General features: G+C 43.2%; 1 non-coding gene across 1 annotated transcript; it reads right to left on the bottom strand.

Annotated features, from left to right (window-relative positions):
• Nucleotides 1-1,485: 1,485 nt before the first annotated feature.
• On the bottom strand, nucleotides 1,486-1,592 carry LOC118491935. Its single transcript, XR_004892380.1, has one exon. It is a non-coding gene; the product is annotated as a small nucleolar RNA R71 (small nucleolar RNA).
• Nucleotides 1,593-17,735: the final 16,143 nt, after the last annotated feature.

Raw genomic sequence — 17,735 nt, 5'->3', positions numbered from 1 at the left:
TATTTAGGACTGTATCCCTGCTGACTCAGACTACTTAGCCGAGGGTAACGTCACCGCCAAAAGCGGGGCCTACCACAATTTGCATTAATAACTTAATTCATTATCTTTCAATAATCCGACCCTTTAGGATTGTATCCTTGCTGACTCAAACTATTGGGTTGAGGGTAACGTCGCCTTCAAAAGAGGGGCCTACTACAATAACTAAGATAATCTCTTAAACAAGTGCAAAAGTGCGAAAATAATCAAAGGTTATACTAACACACGTGTCGGATCCAAGTGATTCATCTTGTCTATCTGTTTTTATTTTATTTTATTTTTCAGCATTTAGTTAGTTTTTATTTTTCTTAGTTTAAAACATTTTTCTCACTTTTTGATTTGGTTAGACGTTGAGGATAAACCGGTATTAAAATCTCTTGTGTCCTTGGACGACCTCGGTGTCTTACCAACACTATACTACGTCCACGATGGGTGCACTTGCCCATATGTGTGTTTAGTGTTAGTAAATATCGTGTTTTATAAATTTAAAACTTTGCTAAAAGTGTAAAAAGAGGCTTAAATATACATCTAAAATATATACACACCGACACGCATCAAGTTTTTGGCGCCGTTGCCGGGGACACAAGGATTTTAAGAAAGTTAGGAATCAACGGCCTAATCATATTTTTATTTTTCTTTTATTTTTTAGGAATTTTTCTTAGATTTTCAGCTTCTACAGAGCTCAACACGGGGCCGTGCCTGGTCGGACACGGGCCGTGTTCAGCATCGTCACTGGCAGTTTTTGTTTTCCAAGTTACAGAAGACTGACCACGGGGCCGTGCCGGTGCAACACGGGGCCGTGTCCAACTTCCAGTAACTGGGATCTGGAAAACAATCACTGAAATTCCGACCACGGGCCGTGTTCGCTCAACACGGGGCCGTGGTGAACCTTCTGACCAACATTCTTTTTTGTTTTTATTGCAGGACTTGGAACCCGACGCCACCCTCACGTAGTGTATGAGCTCCAGTTCCAATAAAGACATAAAAGAACCACTAGAAGAACCCGAACGCTTTCTCAGAAAAAGGTTAAAAGCCAAAAACCAAGAGAAGGTTTCGGGTAATCCACCTCCAATGGCGGACCAACGTACCCTTATGGATTATCTACGACCCACCGTAGGTAATCTAGGCGCCGCTATCAATGCTCCGAATGTCGAAGCCAATAACTTCGAACTTCGGCCACATTTGATACAAATGCTCCAAAACTCCGCAACCTTCCATGGGCTTGCGGACGAGGATCCCCATCTACATATAACTAACTTCTTGGAAATATGTGATACCTTTCGGATCAATGGAGCATCAAACGACGCCATCCGCCTCCGTATGTTTCCTTTCTCACTAAAAGACCGAGCGAAAGCTTGGCTCAACACCCTCCCAGCTGGATCGGTAAACACCTGGGATGAACTAGCCCAAAAATTTCTATATAAGTATTTCCCTCCTTCTAAAACTGCTAAGTTAATGGCTGAAATTAATACATATTCACAAGAGGACGGGGAATCCTTATATGAAACTTGGGAAAGGTTTAAGGAGCTATTACGCAAGTGTCCCCATCACGGCCTCGCAATATGGCAACAAGTATCCACTTTCTATAATGGATTGTTGCCACACACTAGGCAGACACTTGATTCTAGCTCCGGGGGACTTTTAGGTAATCGACGCCCACACGAAATATATAATCAAATTGAGGAAATTGCTCAAACCAATTTTCAATGGCACACCCCCCGGGGAAATAAGTCTATCGCCCCGGGCGCCCATAAGGTCGATGAAAGCACTTCTTTACAAGCCCAAATCGAGACTCTTTCTTCAAAGATAAAAAAATTGGAAATGACAAAAACAGTCTCGGTTATGGCTTGTGAAGGGTGTGGTGGGTCACATGAAAATTGGAGTTGCATGAAAGAAACAGACGATCAACAAGAAATGGTAAACTACATTGATAATAGACCTAGGCCGTCGGGTCCCCCAACGGGGACTTACAACCAAGGATGGCGCAACCACCCAAACCTTGGTTGGAGGGAACCCGGCAATAGTAGTAACCAACAAACCCAACGAACAAACTTTCAGCAACCAAGAAATGAGTCACAAAATTTCACTCAACAACAAAGTGGACGAGAAAGGCTCGAAGATACTATATCTCGCCTCGTCTCTGACACTGATAAGAAAAACTCGGAAAGATTTCTACAATTAGAATCTAATTTTAGAAATCAACAAGCTAGCATTCAAAACATAGAAAAACAATTAAATCAAATAGCTCAAAACTTTTCCGAGAGACCACAAGGCGCATTACCCAGCAATACCGAAACAAACCCAAAGGCGCAATTTCACCTCATCACACTACGAAACCGCACCGTAGGGCCTGCAGAAGTGCCACCGCCAACGGAAGAAACAGTACCGACACCTCTGCAGGAGAAGAACTCTCCTCCACCACCAGAGCCGACCAAGGCTCCCCGAGTTCCGTACCCCGGTAGGTTAATTCGTCAAAAGACAAATGAGCAATTCGCAAAATTCGAAAGTCTGTTAAAACAATTGCACGTCAATATTCCTTTTATCGAAGTCCTAACCCAAATGCCCAAATACTCTAAATTCATGAGGGACTTCCTTACGCATAAGAGGAAAATTGAAAATGTGCAATTAGTTAATTTAGGCGAAGAATGCTCTGCCCTCGTGCTCAATAAACTTCCCCAAAAGAAAAGCGATCCCGGAAGCTTCACGATTCCATGCTCAATAGGGGAATCGCCCGTTCGCAATGCCTTAGCCGACCTAGGAGCTAGCATTAACCTCATGCCCTCGTCAATGTTCAAAAGGCTCGGCTTGGGAACCACGAGCCCTACAAAAATGAGCACACAACTCGCTGATCGATCCGTCAAATTCCCACAAGGTGTCATCGAGAATGTCTTGGTAAAGGTAAGCAGATTCGTTTACCCAGCTGACTTTGTCATACTCGATATGGAGGAAGACACCGAGGTCCCCCTTATACTAGGGAGACCCTTCCTTGCCACAACCCAAGCAGTGGTGGATATGAATGACGGGACACTCACCTTGAGGTATGGGGATGATGAAGTGAAATTCGGAGTTGGGAAGAGAATAGAAGATGACGACCCGGTCAATTACATGAAGGTTATTGATTCGAGCTTGGATGCTGCTCTCCGACGGTGTAACATGGGACGCCAAGCATCCCACTCAGAAAATATATAACCTCGAATCGGGTCTAGCCAAGGACCCTTATAAACGTGGCGCACCACGGAGGCATTCCGCGGAACTATCCTTAGTTTAGTTTAATCTTTTAGTCTTATTTTGCAGAATAAAACACACTCATGGTGGTAATGGATGAAAAAGGGAACGAGAAAAATGGAACCATGCACGAATAACAGAGCAATCCGACACAAATCTCCATCACAGAAGGCTCAACACGGGCCGTGCCCAACCAACACGCCCCCGTGCTAAGCCCCCTGCAGAAAAACACCCAGTTCAGGTAACTGGACACGGGCCGTGTTCAGCGGACACGCCCCCGTGTCCAGGCTTCTGTTTCAATTCTCTAATTTTTGTTACTGGCACTTGACCACGGGCCGTGCCCGGTCACCACGGGGCCGTGTCCAGGCTGCCAGTAACATAAATCTTTGTTTTTTTAACTTACTTTTACATATCCTAATCGACCAAAAACCTTATTTTTGGACACATTGAGGACAATGTGTAATTTAAGTGTGGGGGGGATGCTAAAACCTTGAATTTTGCAAATCCTAAATACAAGCCTTACACAAAACTCTATTGGAACCGCTAAACACCCCAAATTTTTTCAAAAACTTTTTCATTTTTTTATTTACTTGTCTTAGTTTAAGTTGGGAATAACAAGTTCTAAAAAGGTTATATTTTTATAAGTTTACAACCGATGGCGTCGTGATAACAAAGAACCAACATAAGAAGATTATGAAACGGCATAACAAGTCTAGTTAAAAATTCGATTATATATACTTGATCACATTAAAAAAACCCATTCCCACAAAAGTGAGTTTTGAGCCTTTATTGAGCATAAAAATATACATATTTAGACTAAATGCTCATTTTTCGTTTCTTGTGTGAATAGCCGCTTGGTTCTTACAAATCTAGAACTTGCCACAACAATACATTCCCGGTCCTTACCAACTTAAACCCAAGTAAGTAAATGATGGAGGCATTAGGACTAACCATTTTTCTTTCAAAACCATTATTTTTCATTTTTTTTATCACCTACCCAAAATCCCCCTAGATAGCCCCTTTGAGCCTAAACCTTTCATTTCATTACCCCAAAATCCTTTTTACCCACCAAAAACCCTTTTTATTTTTCACCCTTTATTTTAGTAACAAGCTCGGTTCTTCGTAAACTCGCCTTTTTATGTGATGAAAAAAAAATGATGATGAAGTCAAAAACAAACAAAAGCTATATAAAAGCTTGTTTGGAGAAATACTTCAAAATAAAAAGTCGCTAAAGACAAGGCTTAGAAGCACCAGAGCTGTTACCTTTGGCCTTCTTAGTCTTCTTGATCTTCTTAGCCTTCGAGCCCTCACCCCCAACAGCTGAACCCTCCAAGCTGGCATCCTTAGGAGCATCAAGTTCTCCAGAAAAGGTATCTTCGCTATCTCCTGAATAGGAACGTTTCCTTGAAAGAGAGCTAAGCACTTCGACACATACTTTCTCATTAAGACCATCTGGCTTTAGTTCCTGCAAGACGGAGAGAGGCTTACCATAGCAAGAAGCAACCTGGCTCACATACGGGTATGTTAGCATCTTCATTTGCTCAACGGAACCCTTGAAGATATCGGAAGCCTCAGGACGGTACAAAGGAGATTTTTCCAAAGGATGGCCACACTCGTGAAGCTTATAACCTGCAATGAGACCTTGATGTTTACCCAGATTGAGCAGTTTAGTGTAAACTTCACCAAGAGCAAAATTGAACTCTTTAGAGTGAAGAAGATAGGTAACAACTTGATGAAAACCCTGCTCAATAAGCTACTGGTTATCCCTAGTGGCTTGGGCAACCAAAGCCTTTAAGCCATCTTTTTCCTCATCAAAGGCCTTTTGTTGAACAACTAAGGCCTCCGAGTAAGATTTTAGCTTCAATCGATTAGCTTCGAAACCCTTTTTGAGACCATTCATCTCAATCTCGTGTCTTCTCATCAACTCACCTACTTTCTTGACCCAAGCCAGCTCCTTTTCAGAAAAACTATCAATCTCCTTCTTCATAGCAGCAATCGAAGCTTTCATCTTTTCCTTCTTCTCAGAGGCCTCCTCATATTCCTGCATGCCTTTAGCAAAACGAGTAACACCTTCAGCCAACAGGGCCGAAAGGTTGCAGGAACTCAGCATCATCCTAGAAATAAGATGATCAGCTTCCATCTCAGATATAGCGCTTCGAACACCGGGAGGAGCGAAATGAGCTAAGTCCTCAGCATAAACAGCCGGGTCTTTGAAACTATCACCAACTTTAACCCCCCAGTTAGGCACATAAACCTCCTGACCCTCTGAACCTTCGAAGCTCTCAACGCTTTTGACTGACGAACCTTGAATAACAGGAGTGCTACCTTTCTTAACTAACTTCTTCTTTTTGCTTGAAACAATTAACTCCTTCTCCTTACCCTTGCTGACATCAATAGCTTGATCTGCTGATGCTTCAATATCATCACTAACATCGATAGGCTCCGAACCAGAGGGCTGATCAACACCTTTCAGATGGCGTTGTGAATGACGAGTGGAACCCTTGGAAGCAGTAGCCTTGGTAAAACCTCTAACATTGGGAACATTTAAATACCCAGAACCCTCAAACCTATAATCAGAACCCCTAACAACCGCATCCTTACCAGGAGTAGCAGCAACATCATCAAAGGCAACGTCGGAGGTATCATCACTTTTGATAAAGTCAAGTGCAGACATAACTGCAAAACAAACATAACAACACATGCGCAAACAAAGAAATAGGAACAAAAGAACACGAGAAGAATAAATGCATACCCTTCCCATCTCTAATGAGCACCGGATCCCGATTGGCCTTTTCCCATACTTTACTAAGACCCAACAACACCAACAAATGCTCGGGAAAGGGATGAAGCCGTGAAGGACACTCCCTAAGAGTTTCTAAAAAACGAGTATTTATATCAGAAGCAGAAGGCTCAGGTTCGTTCAAAACGGCATCCGGGTGTCTCCAAACAAGTTTAAAAGGAACAATCTTCTCTGACACCCAGAAAAACCGGTCCTTCCAGACCCCAAGCGTAGAAACCATGGACGAAATCAAGCAGGTATCAACTTGAGTGATCTCGAAGGTAAACCAATCACCATTCTTAGCAAGCCGGAAAAACGGCGGAATGACAACTGATGACAGGGGTAGCCCGAGACCAAATAAAATAACCAAGTATGTAAACGCCCAAAAGGTTAAAAGGTTCAATGGTTGAAAAAGGATGAGGAGATGGAGTAAAAAAACACGGGAACAGTGAACAAGTCACATCCCCAAACAGTCTCACCAACAACAGCCGTAAAAGCAATGTAGGTCCACAGAGTACATGCTATTATCCAGGGGTCAAAAGGCTTCAACCCCCGAAAGGGTAAGCCCCTCACTGCAAGCTAGTTCACTAGTCAAATGAATACTTCTTCGGGAGATGTCTTCTCCTGTATAATGACACTTCATTCATTAAACAAAGACATCCCAGATCAGATTTGCTTCCTCAAACTCTGGTCCTTCACATCGTACACTTACTTCACTCAAGTGTCTCTCACTCACATTCACATTACACTTTTTCTTTTTGTTCCTCGATCCTTTTCTGAACAACACTTCAGAATTGGATCTTCAAACAAGAAATATAAACTAGTGAACCTCCTTCCACGTCTTGCAAACGTGGGGGGACCCCACGACCTGCGTTAGGCAAGGTTAAACCCTTTAACCCTTCTGCCTAACCGCCCTTGCTACTATCTTTGGTCTAATATTTGTTGTCTCAACAAGTTGGCGCCCATCGTGGGGCTACGCCGCTATTTCTCCTCAAAAAGACCTAGTAGTGTAGCTCTTCTCTCTCAAAGTTGTCATGTCTGAAAGTGGATCCCCAGGTGAAGTGAACCAGGTACCAAACACTTCAACTCCGGGTAGTAGTCAAGCCCATGTGGCTATCCCAACCTCTTTTTTAACTCCGGGGAGCACACCCGAGTTTCTCACCTTTAACACTCCAACTCCTTCTAGATCTGGAGTTCCTTCCCCTAACATCGGTGTTACGGACACCCCCACGCGTATTGAACTCACCCCCGAGGGAGTTGCTAATAATTTTCTTGAGTTGAGGACCCTCCTCAACCAGTATGTGAACAAAGAAAAAGACAAGGGAGTAAGGATTCGTCTAGACTACGATGAACCTGAACCAACATTGTCTCCCGGACCTCCCATTCCACCTTTTACAACCAGGAATGAGGCTGGCCCCAATAATCCTTCAAACCCCGTTCCATATTTATCCACCATGACAAATCCTACAGCATATCCCCTCTTTTCATCCCAACCAGTTACAAGTGGTGCTCCTCTGGGCCATGAGCTGACTTTGGATCAGCTCCTACATTCCCCAGTATCAAGCTTTCCAGCCTCTACCTCCACTTCGTGGGAACAAGCCCTGTCAGTGCTTCCATTGGCACGAAGTGCGGTAATGAGCACCCCCCTTGGAGTTAGCTGCCCGGTCACATCCGGAAGCCTCCAAGGTTTCAACCCTATGTCCCAGATGATGACCCAGATGATGGCCAGTTTCCCATGGCAACACTTCATCAATCAAGTGCTAGCCAATCAAGGGAACAACAATGGTAATAATAATATGGGTACAAGGGTCGAAGAAGACTTGGCTAAACCCTACAAGCCAAGTAACCTTTCATGCTTCTCACAGCAAATAGCCTATTACGATTTTCAAACAAAGATCAAGATGCCATCCCACATCAGAACGTACGACGGATCTGAAGACCCAGAGGACCATCTTCATATCTTTACCGGTGCAGCAAGGATAGAAAAATGGTCAAACGCTGAATGTTGTTTAATGTTCATGCAAACCCTTATCGCATCTGCCAGGATCTGGTTCAACGATTTACCTGCTCGAAGCATTCGAAGCTTTGACGACCTTAGCAAGGGTTTTTTGGCCAACTTCTCCCAGCAGAGACGATATGTCAAAGATGCAACCGTCATTTTTCAAATAAAACAACGAGACAATGAAAATCTTCGTGAGTTTATTGAACGATACAAAAAGGAAGGTCTAACCTATGTAGGGGCAGACGAAAAATTGAGGGTAGCCGGTTTCATGAACGCTATCACCTCGAAATACCTCACAAGAGATTTCAACAAGTCCCTGCCTAAGACCTTGGAGGAGGCTCTCGAAAGAGCAGAAGCCCACATTCGGGGAGAGGAAGCAGTTGACATCAAGGAACAGAGGAAAAGAGGGTCTAGCTGGCGAAGTAATATCCCGGTCAGAAAAAGAGGGAATTACAACTCCTATGACAGACGGCAAAAGAGTTCAGACCATCGAAGGTCTGAAGGCCGGAACCCTCCAACCAGGGAAAAAGGCATGAGTTTCACACCCCTCACAAAGACCCCTCAAGAAATCCTGGCAACAAAAGAAGTCAAACAGAACTTTAGGCCTCCCAGGCCTCTCCCCAAAAGTAGAAAAAATGAGAACTCCACACAGTTCTGTGAGTTTCATGAAGAAAAGGGTCACCACACCAACGATTGCTTCCAACTAAAGAAAAGAATTGAAGAGGCTGTTAAGTCAGGTGAACTCGCCCATTTGGTAAAAGGGGTTCGAGACAAAATGGCTAAAGGCAAGGGAAAGGAAGTCAATATGGTAAACTCTGATGAAAAGGTTCCTCATAAGAGGCAGCGGTTGGAAGCTTGGGAGCTTCAATGTATTTGCTTTCCCCCAACAGAAAAAGGCCCTCTTTCAAGCCCTCTCGTCGTGGAAGCTACCATTGGAACGTTGGAAACGCATAGGGCATACATAGACACTGGGGCAGCCACTGAAATCATGTTCGAGAAATTTTTCAACCGCTTAAGCAATGAAGAACGTTCAAGGCTTCAACCCTCTGGAACCTCCATAAAAGGCATTGCTGATATACCCCTCAAGCCTTTAGGGCAACTGACACTAGATGTTTGCTTCAGTGAAGGTCAGAAGAAAAGGATTCAGCCACTTACATTCGTGGTTCTCAACATACCTTCAAACTATGATGTGATCATAGGGAGGCCGGGGCAATGTGCCTTCTTTATGGCAGTGTCCGTTGGGCATGGCACGGCAAAATTCCTAACCGAAAGGGGGTAGCAACCCTTCAACCCTCCCAAGAGGCCTATATGGTTGAAGGTGAAAGTCCCAGAAGTGAAGAAGGCAAGCAAAGGCTTATCATAAATCCTAAGTACCCTGAACAAAGAATAAGGGTCAACCCAAGCCTTTCACAAGAAACTCTCTCTTATTTGGAAAAGTTGTTGACACATTACAGCGATGTCTTCGCTTGGTGTCCGGAAGATATGACAGGAATCCCCCGAAGCATTGCTGAACATGAGTTGAGGATACCTCCCGATGTCAAACCTGTGGTCCAAAAGAAAAGAAGCTTAGCACCAGAAAGAAGCCTGGCTGCTTGTCAGGAGGTGGAGAAGCTCGCATCTGCTGGTATTCTCCAAGAAGCCAAGTACCAATCATGGGTTGCAAACCCGGTTATGGTCAAGAAACCAGATAACTCCTGAAGAATGTGCATAGACTTCAAAGATCTCAACAAAGCTTGTCCTAAGGACTGCTATCCACTACCAGAAATTGACCTTAAGGTTGACTCACTCACCGGTTACCCTTTCAAATGCTTTCTCGATGCTTACAAAGGGTATCACCAAATACTCATGAAAGAGGAAGATGAAGAAAAGACGGCGTTCCACACTGATAAAGGAATCTTCTGTTACAAGAAGATGCCTTTTGGGCTAAAGAACGCCGGAGCAACCTACCAACGTCTGGTGGACAAAGCTTTTGCAAGCCAAATTGGCAAAAAACATGGAAGCCTATGTCGATGACTTGGTAATCAAAAGCAAGACGGAGTATCAAATGCTTGACGACATCCAAGAAACTTTCAAAAATCTCAGAAAGGTTAACATGAAACTTAACCCTGAAAAGTGCTCGTTTGGATTCGAAGAAGGAAAGTTCCTGGGTCACATTGTCGGAAAACAAAGCATCAAGGCCAACCCAAACAAAGTAAAAGCTGTCCTCGAAGCCAAGCCACCAAAAACCAAAAAAGAGGTTGAAAGCTTAAACGGGAAACTTGCTGCCCTGAAGCGTTTCACTTCCAAACTGGCTGAAAGGACCCTTCTACAAAACACTTAAAAATTGTTCTGATAAGAAGGATTTCAAATGGACCGATTAGGCCGAGGAAGCATTCAACCAGATGAAACAACACCTGGCCTCCTTGCCAGACATTGCAGCTACAGAAACGGGAGAGTTGATCTCAGTCTATCTATCAGTTGCTGAAGAGGCTATAAGTGCAGTCCTCACAATCGAACGAAACACGGCTCAGGTACCCGTTTACTTCTTCAGCAAAACTTTAAAATTAGCTGAGACCAAATATCCTCCCCTTGAAAAACTTGCCCTAGCCCTAGTTCAAACAGCTAGAAGGCTTAGGAGGTATTTCCAAGCACATCCTATACAAGTGGTCACTGACCAACCTGTTAAAAATGTGCTCGAAAAACCTGAGAACTCAGGAAGATTAGCAAAATGGGCAGTGGAACTAGGTGAGAACAACATCACCTACGTCCCACGAAAAGCCATCAAAGCTCAAGTCTTGGCCGACTTCCTTGTGGAAGTCCCAAACCAAACAATTGACGAAGTAAACACTACAATCACTGAATCCTCCAACCTTGAGGCCTAGAATCTATTTACCGACGGAGCTTCAAGCGTTGAAGGGTCAGGGGCTGGGTTAGTTCTAATCAACCCTGAAGGGTTAGAATTCACATATGCTCTTCGTTTTGATTTTCAGACCACCGATAATGAGGCTGAATACGAGGCACTGATCGCTGGCTTAAGGCTAGCCAAAGAAATGAAAGTCCAAAAGCTTGAAGTGTTCACAGATTCATTACTAGTCTCAAGCCAAGTCAACGATAGCTACGTTGCCAAAGAACCCAATATGAGAAGGTACAAAGAAAAATCCAAGGAATTGATGAACCCCTTCCAAGCATGCAGTATCAAACAAATTCCAAGGTCCCAAAACAAAAAGGCTGATGCCTTAAGTAAGCTAGCATCTCTCACCTTTGCCCACCTCACCAAGAAGGTGTTGGTTGAAGTGTTGAAGGCTCCATCGATTGATGAATTGGAGGTCCAAGATGTGGTCACCGAGGAAGATCCAAACTGGATGACTCCCATCAAAAAATTCCTTCAAAATGGTGAACTACCCGATGATCAAGTAGAAGCTGAAAGGGTTAAAATCAAAGCAAGACAATATGTGTTGCAAGGAGAAACCCTCTACAAAAAGGGTTACCTTGCCCCTTTGCTAAGATGTGTTGGTCCCGAGCAAAGTAAGTATTTGATCAAAGAAATTCACGAAGGTGTATGTGGAGCCCATTTTGGAGCTAGGTCGGTGGTTGCAAAACTCATGAACCTTGGATATTTCTGGCCCTCGATGCATCGTGACACCACCGAGCAATTAAAGAAATGTGATGCTTGTCAGATTCATGCCCCAATCCCAAAAAGTCCCAAACATGATCTTATACCAATAACCTCGGCATGGCCATTCCATAAGTGGGGAATGGATATTGTTGGACCATTCCCTCCAAGCAAAGGAGGAGTAAAATTCTTGCTAGTAGCAATAGACTATTTCACCAAATGGCCCGAGGTTAAACCCCTCGCAAAGATCAGAGGCAAACAGGTCATCGACTTCGTTTGGGAAAACATCATCTGCCGCTATGGGTTGCCGGGAGTGATTGTCACCGACAATGGAAAGCAATTTGCTGAAAAGCCTTTCAGCCTTTGGTGTAAAGAGTACAGGATCAACCAGATCTTCAGCTCAGTGGCTTACCCGCAATCAAATGGCCAGGTTGAAAGGGCAAACCGAAGCATAGTGGAAGGCATCAAGACAAGATTAGGAAGATATGAAAGCAATTGCCTCGAAGAATTGCCTAGTGTTCTATGGGCAATTAGAACAACCGAAAAACAAGCCACAAGAAAACACCTTATAGCTTGGTATTTGGATCCGAGGCTGTAATCCCTGCTGAAATAGGAGTTGTAACCCAACGAATAGTCAACATGGATCCCGAAACGAACCAACAAGAGACCATGTTGAATTTACAACTCATAGAGGAAGCCCGAGATCAAGCCGCAATCCAAGAAGCCAAATATAAGTAGAAAATGGAAGCCTACTACAACAAGAAGGTTAAGAATGAACGATTCAAGCCAGGGGACCAAGTCCTCAGAAACAATGAAGCTAGCAAAAAGGAAAATCAAGGAAAGTTGGGCCCAAAATGGGAAGGTCCATACACCATCCTCGAAGCACACAAGGGTGGATCCTACAAGCTAGCAGATTCAGAAGGCAAAAGGCTTCCAAGGCATTGGAACGGCAAAACCCTGAGAAGATTCCATGTTTAGACAGGAAAGTTTGGTTTGTATCAAAATGTACCTCGAACAACACTATGAAAACCTTTTGTAAAAAAGCAAGTATTGCTTGAATGAATGAAGTTGTTTTATCAAACTTGTCTTTCTATCCTAAAATCAGGTTGAGAACCTAGCAAAAAACTCCATGGCAAGGGCCATGTAAGGGGATGAGCTCCCAGGCCACATCGCTCAATAGGTTCAAGGGTTGAATGAACCTATATAAGGGGTGAGTTCCTAAAACAATACAACTCCATGAGACTTATTAAGCCAAAACAAAATTGTCTCATAGACAGGTCTGAACAACCTACACCAATCGTTCCTTAAGCCTTAGAAATATAACCAACAAACAGGCTTACGAAGTCGAATAAATCACAAAGAAATAATAAAGAGGATAGGTGCTATGTCTTTTTGTTAAAAAATACCAAGGCTAAGTGTCTGCAGCACTGACTCCTTTAAGGTGTAAAAAACATAAAGACAACGCAAATTCAACAAAGACAATGTTAAAAGAGAAAAAATTATCCAAGGAAAAATACAAGCAAAAATCCGTCGGCAAAATATACAAACCAAATCAAAAGCTATCAAGGCTTCAAGCTACCCACGTGACAAGCTTGAAACGTTGAAAGCTCCAACCCACCTATGATTAGCCAAAAGGCTTGAAGGGTTAAAGCCTACCAAACAAACTCAGCAAAGCAGGCATAAACATAAAAACACAACACAAGTAATATAATTAACCATCATACCATAGCAAAGAAAGTCATGAAAGACTTTCAAATAAAAGTTAAAGCAAGTTCTAGTAACTTGCAAGTTAGACTATTGTTCAAATGGCCATACAGGCCCAGCACACCACCAACAGGAACCTTAAGGGTTCCTGGAAACCTAATATTGTTCAAAATAACATTACAAACCATAAATTGTTTTGCTAAGAAAGCTACGAATAATCATCAGATGGCAGAAGGCTTGGAGACACCAGAACCTTCAGCTTTGGCCTTCTTAGCTTTCTTGGACTTCTTAGCCTTTGCACCACCATCACCTCCAACCGCTGAGGTCTCCAAACCAACATCCTTCGAAGCATCCGGCACACTCGAGAGGGTATCATCACTATCTCCGGAATAAGATCTTTTCTTCGAAAGTGAGCACAAGACCTCAGTGCAAACCTTTTCATTTAGACCCTCTGGTTTCAAATCCTGTAAAACAGACAAAGGCTTACCAAAGCAAGAGGAAACCTGATGAACATAAGGATAGGTTAGCCTCTCCATCTGTTCAACTGAGCTTTTGAAAACATCAGAAGCGTCGGGACGAAATAAGGGGGACTTTTCCAGAGAATGCCCAGCTTCATGCAACTTGTAACCAGCAATGAGACCTTGGTGTTTTCCCAAATTAAGCAACTTTGTATAAACATCACTAAGAGCGGAGTTAAACTCGGCAGAATGAAGCAGGTAGGTGACAACCTGTTGAAAGCCCTGCTCAATCAACCACTGGTTATCACTAGTTGCACGAGAAACCAAAGCCTTCAAGCTCTCCTTCTCTTCATCAAAGGCTTTCTGAGCAACAGATAAAGCCTCCCTGTCCGCCTTTAGCTTCAACCGATCAGCCTCAAAACTCTTCTTAAAATCGATCATCTCAATCTCATGCTGCTTTGACAAGCCTTCAACCTTCTTCGACCAAGCTTCCTCCTTCTCAGTAAAGCTGCTTATCTCCTTCTTCATCGCTGCCATCGAAGACTTCATCTTGTCTTTCTTCTTGGAGAACTCCTCATACTCTTGCATCCTCTGACGAAAACGGGCAACGCCCTGAGGAAGCAAGGCAGCAAGGTTGCAGGTACTGAGAATCATACGAGACAACATCACATCATCATCCATTTCGGAGATAGTCTTGTGAACCGAAGGTGGAGCAATATGACTCAAGGCCTCTTCACAAACAGCAGCATCTTTAAAGCTATCATCGACTTTCACCGACCAACATGGCACATAAACCGCATCCGGATCCAACCCTTCAACGTCCATACTCGAAGAACCCTGAACAGGTGTAGCAGCAACCTTCTTGGCCGAACCTTTTTTGCCATGAACAACTAACTTCTTCTCCCTTTCAGAACCCGCTTCAACACCTTGATCCCCAGACTCTTCGACATCATCACTCAACTCCCCCGGTTCAGTAGAAGTGGATTGAGGAGCACATTTCAAACGACGAGTAGATCGCCGGGTTGAAGCCTTGGGGACAAGAGGTTTAGAAAAACCCTTCACATTCGAAACACCAACATACCTAGTACCTTCAAACCTTGCTCAGCACCCTTAACCACAACATTCTCATAAGGGATAACAGGAACATCCCCAAAAACCACATCCGAAGTGTCATCACTTTTAATGAAATCCAAGGCAGACATAACTGCAAGCAACAAACAGACAGAACATGAGACACAAATTAAGAAAAATACAAGAAAGGTGGAAAAGAAAATGCATACTCGTGCCATCTCTCATCAGAACCGGATCTCGATTAGCTTTTTCCCATAACTTACTAACCCCTAATAACTAGCAAATGCTGAGGAAAGGGACGAACCCTTGAAGGCATTCACGAATGGCTTTCAGAAAGGTATCATTCAAGTCAGATGCAAGGGGTTCCGGTTCATTGAGAACAGCATCCGGGTGTCTCCACACCATTTTAAATGGAATAATAGTATCGGAAACCCAGAAAAAACGATTCTTCCAAGTCCCAAGTGTGGTAACCATAGATGAAATAAGGCCGGAATCAACCTTGGATGCTTCAAAAGTAAACCAATCGCCATTTTTGGCCAAACGGGAAAAACGGCGAAAAAGCAATAATGAAGGATCATATCCGAGGGCACGGCACAAAATCTCAAAATGTAAAACCCTAGCCATGCCCTTCGGATGAATCTGACCAAAAGAAACCAGGTAATATTCCAACAAGTTCAAAACAAACAAAGATAATGGATAACGAAGGTTTGAAAACTCGAAATGACGACAATAAAGAACGACGAAACCAGCCGGACATTTGTCAATCGAGGCATCACACGCAGGGGTAGTAGGTTTAAACTTAGTCCCAATACCGTATTCCATACAAAACAACTCTACTTCCTCTTGGGTTAATCGCGAAAAGGATTTCGTTAAATCCTTAAGGGCACCCATTTTTTGCAAAAAAGATATGAAAAACGTAATGAAACTAAAGAAACTAGTACTAACCTTGAAGAAAAGGGGAAGAAGTTGCTGAGAAAACTTGTTGGAATAATGAAAAAGCAAATGGGAAAATGCAAAGCTAATAAGTTAATACAGGGGCAATAATGTAAAACAGTGCACCCTGCAAAACCGCCACCCTACGAACTGCTACACATCAATCAAATCAACTGTCAGATATTCAAAATTCAAAAATTAACTGTCAACAACCCTCCAAGCCTTCAAGCGTTGAACCCTTGAAACCTTCAGGGAATAAAATAAATGCTTAAAAAGTCAGAAGTCTTTGAGCTACTCCCAAAAACCTCTGACTTGGGGGGCTGATGACGGGGGTAGCCCGAGACCAAATAAAATGACCAAGTATGTAAACGCCCAAAAGGTTAAAAGGTTCAATGGTTGAAAAAGCTGAGGAGATGGAGTAAAGTAACACGGGAACAGTGAACAAGTCACATCCCCAAACAGTCTCACCAACCACAGCCGTAAAAGCAATGCAGGTCCACAGAGTACATGCTATTATCCAGGGGTCAAAAGGCTTCAACCCCCGAAAGGGTAAGCCCCTCACTGCAAGCTAGTTCACTAGTCAAATGAATACTTCTTTGGGAGATGTCTTCTCCTATATAATGACACTTCATTCATTAAACAAAGACATCCCAGATCAGATTTGCTTCCTCAAACTCTGGTCCTTCACATCGTACACTTACTTCACTCAAGTGTCTCTCACTCACATTCACATTACACTTATTCTTTTTGTTCCTCGATCCTTTTCTGAACAACACTTCAGAATTGGATCTTCAAACAAGAAATATAAACTAGTGAACCTCCTTCCACGTCTTGCAAACATGGGGGGACCCCACGACCTACGTTAGGCAAGGTTAAACCCTTTAACCCTTCTGCCTAGCCGCCCTTGCTACTATCTTTGGTCTAATATTTGTTGTCTCAACAACAATAGAGTCGGATCATACCCGGAAGCCCGGCACAAAATTTCAAAATGTAAAACCCTAGCCATTCCAAGGGGGTGAACTTGACCAAAAGATATGCGATAATATTCCAAGATATTCAAAACAAAGTTTGAAACGGATGACGAAGATTTGAAAACTCAAAATGTCGACAATACAAAGCGATCGAACCAGGGGGACATCGATCGATAGACTTAACACAAGCCGGTGCAACCGGTTTAAACTTTGTCCCTATTCCCCACTCCATACAAAACAAATCGACTTCCTCTTGAGTCATTCGAGAAAACGATTTTGCCAAATCCTTACGAGCACCCATGATATGAGAAATTAAACAGAAAATAAGCAAAGGGAAACTAACCTGTTTTGTAAAAGGGGAAAACTTGAGAAAAAAAGGGAGCAAGTGATGTTCTTCTGTTAAAATATATGTAAATTAATGAGATAGAAAGAAATATAATTAGGCGATGGAATTAAAACCGTCGCCTGACAAACTACCACAAGTCATATCAACTGTCTTGTCAAAATTCAAAATTCAAAAACCTCAACCGTTTCCAACCCTTTAAGCTTTGAACCCTTGAAGCCTTTAGGCAGTAAAATACATGTATAAAAGTCAGAAGTCTTTGAGCTCATTTCCCAAAAACCTCTGACTTGGGGGGGGGGGCTGATGACGGGGGTAGCCCAAGATCAAAAATAAATGACTTCAATACATGAATGCCCAAAAGGCAAAATGGTTCAAAGGTTAAAAACCTGGGGAGTTGAGATAAAGCAACACGGGAACAGTAAAAGGTCACGTCTCTGGATTGCTTCACCAACTCACCAGCCGCAAAAGCAACGCAGGTCCACAGAGCACACTCTTTTATCCGCGGGTTAAAAGACTTCAACCCCCGAAAGGGTAAGTCCCCCACTGCAAGCATGGTCACTAGTCAAATGCATTCCTCTATGAGTGATGTCTTCTCCTATATATTAGACACTTCATTTACTA

The sequence above is a fragment of the Helianthus annuus genome, chromosome 4, assembly GCF_002127325.2.
Source record: "Helianthus annuus cultivar XRQ/B chromosome 4, HanXRQr2.0-SUNRISE, whole genome shotgun sequence".
NCBI lineage: Eukaryota > Viridiplantae > Streptophyta > Magnoliopsida > Asterales > Asteraceae > Helianthus > Helianthus annuus.
This window is presented reverse-complemented; position numbering and strand designations above follow the sequence as displayed.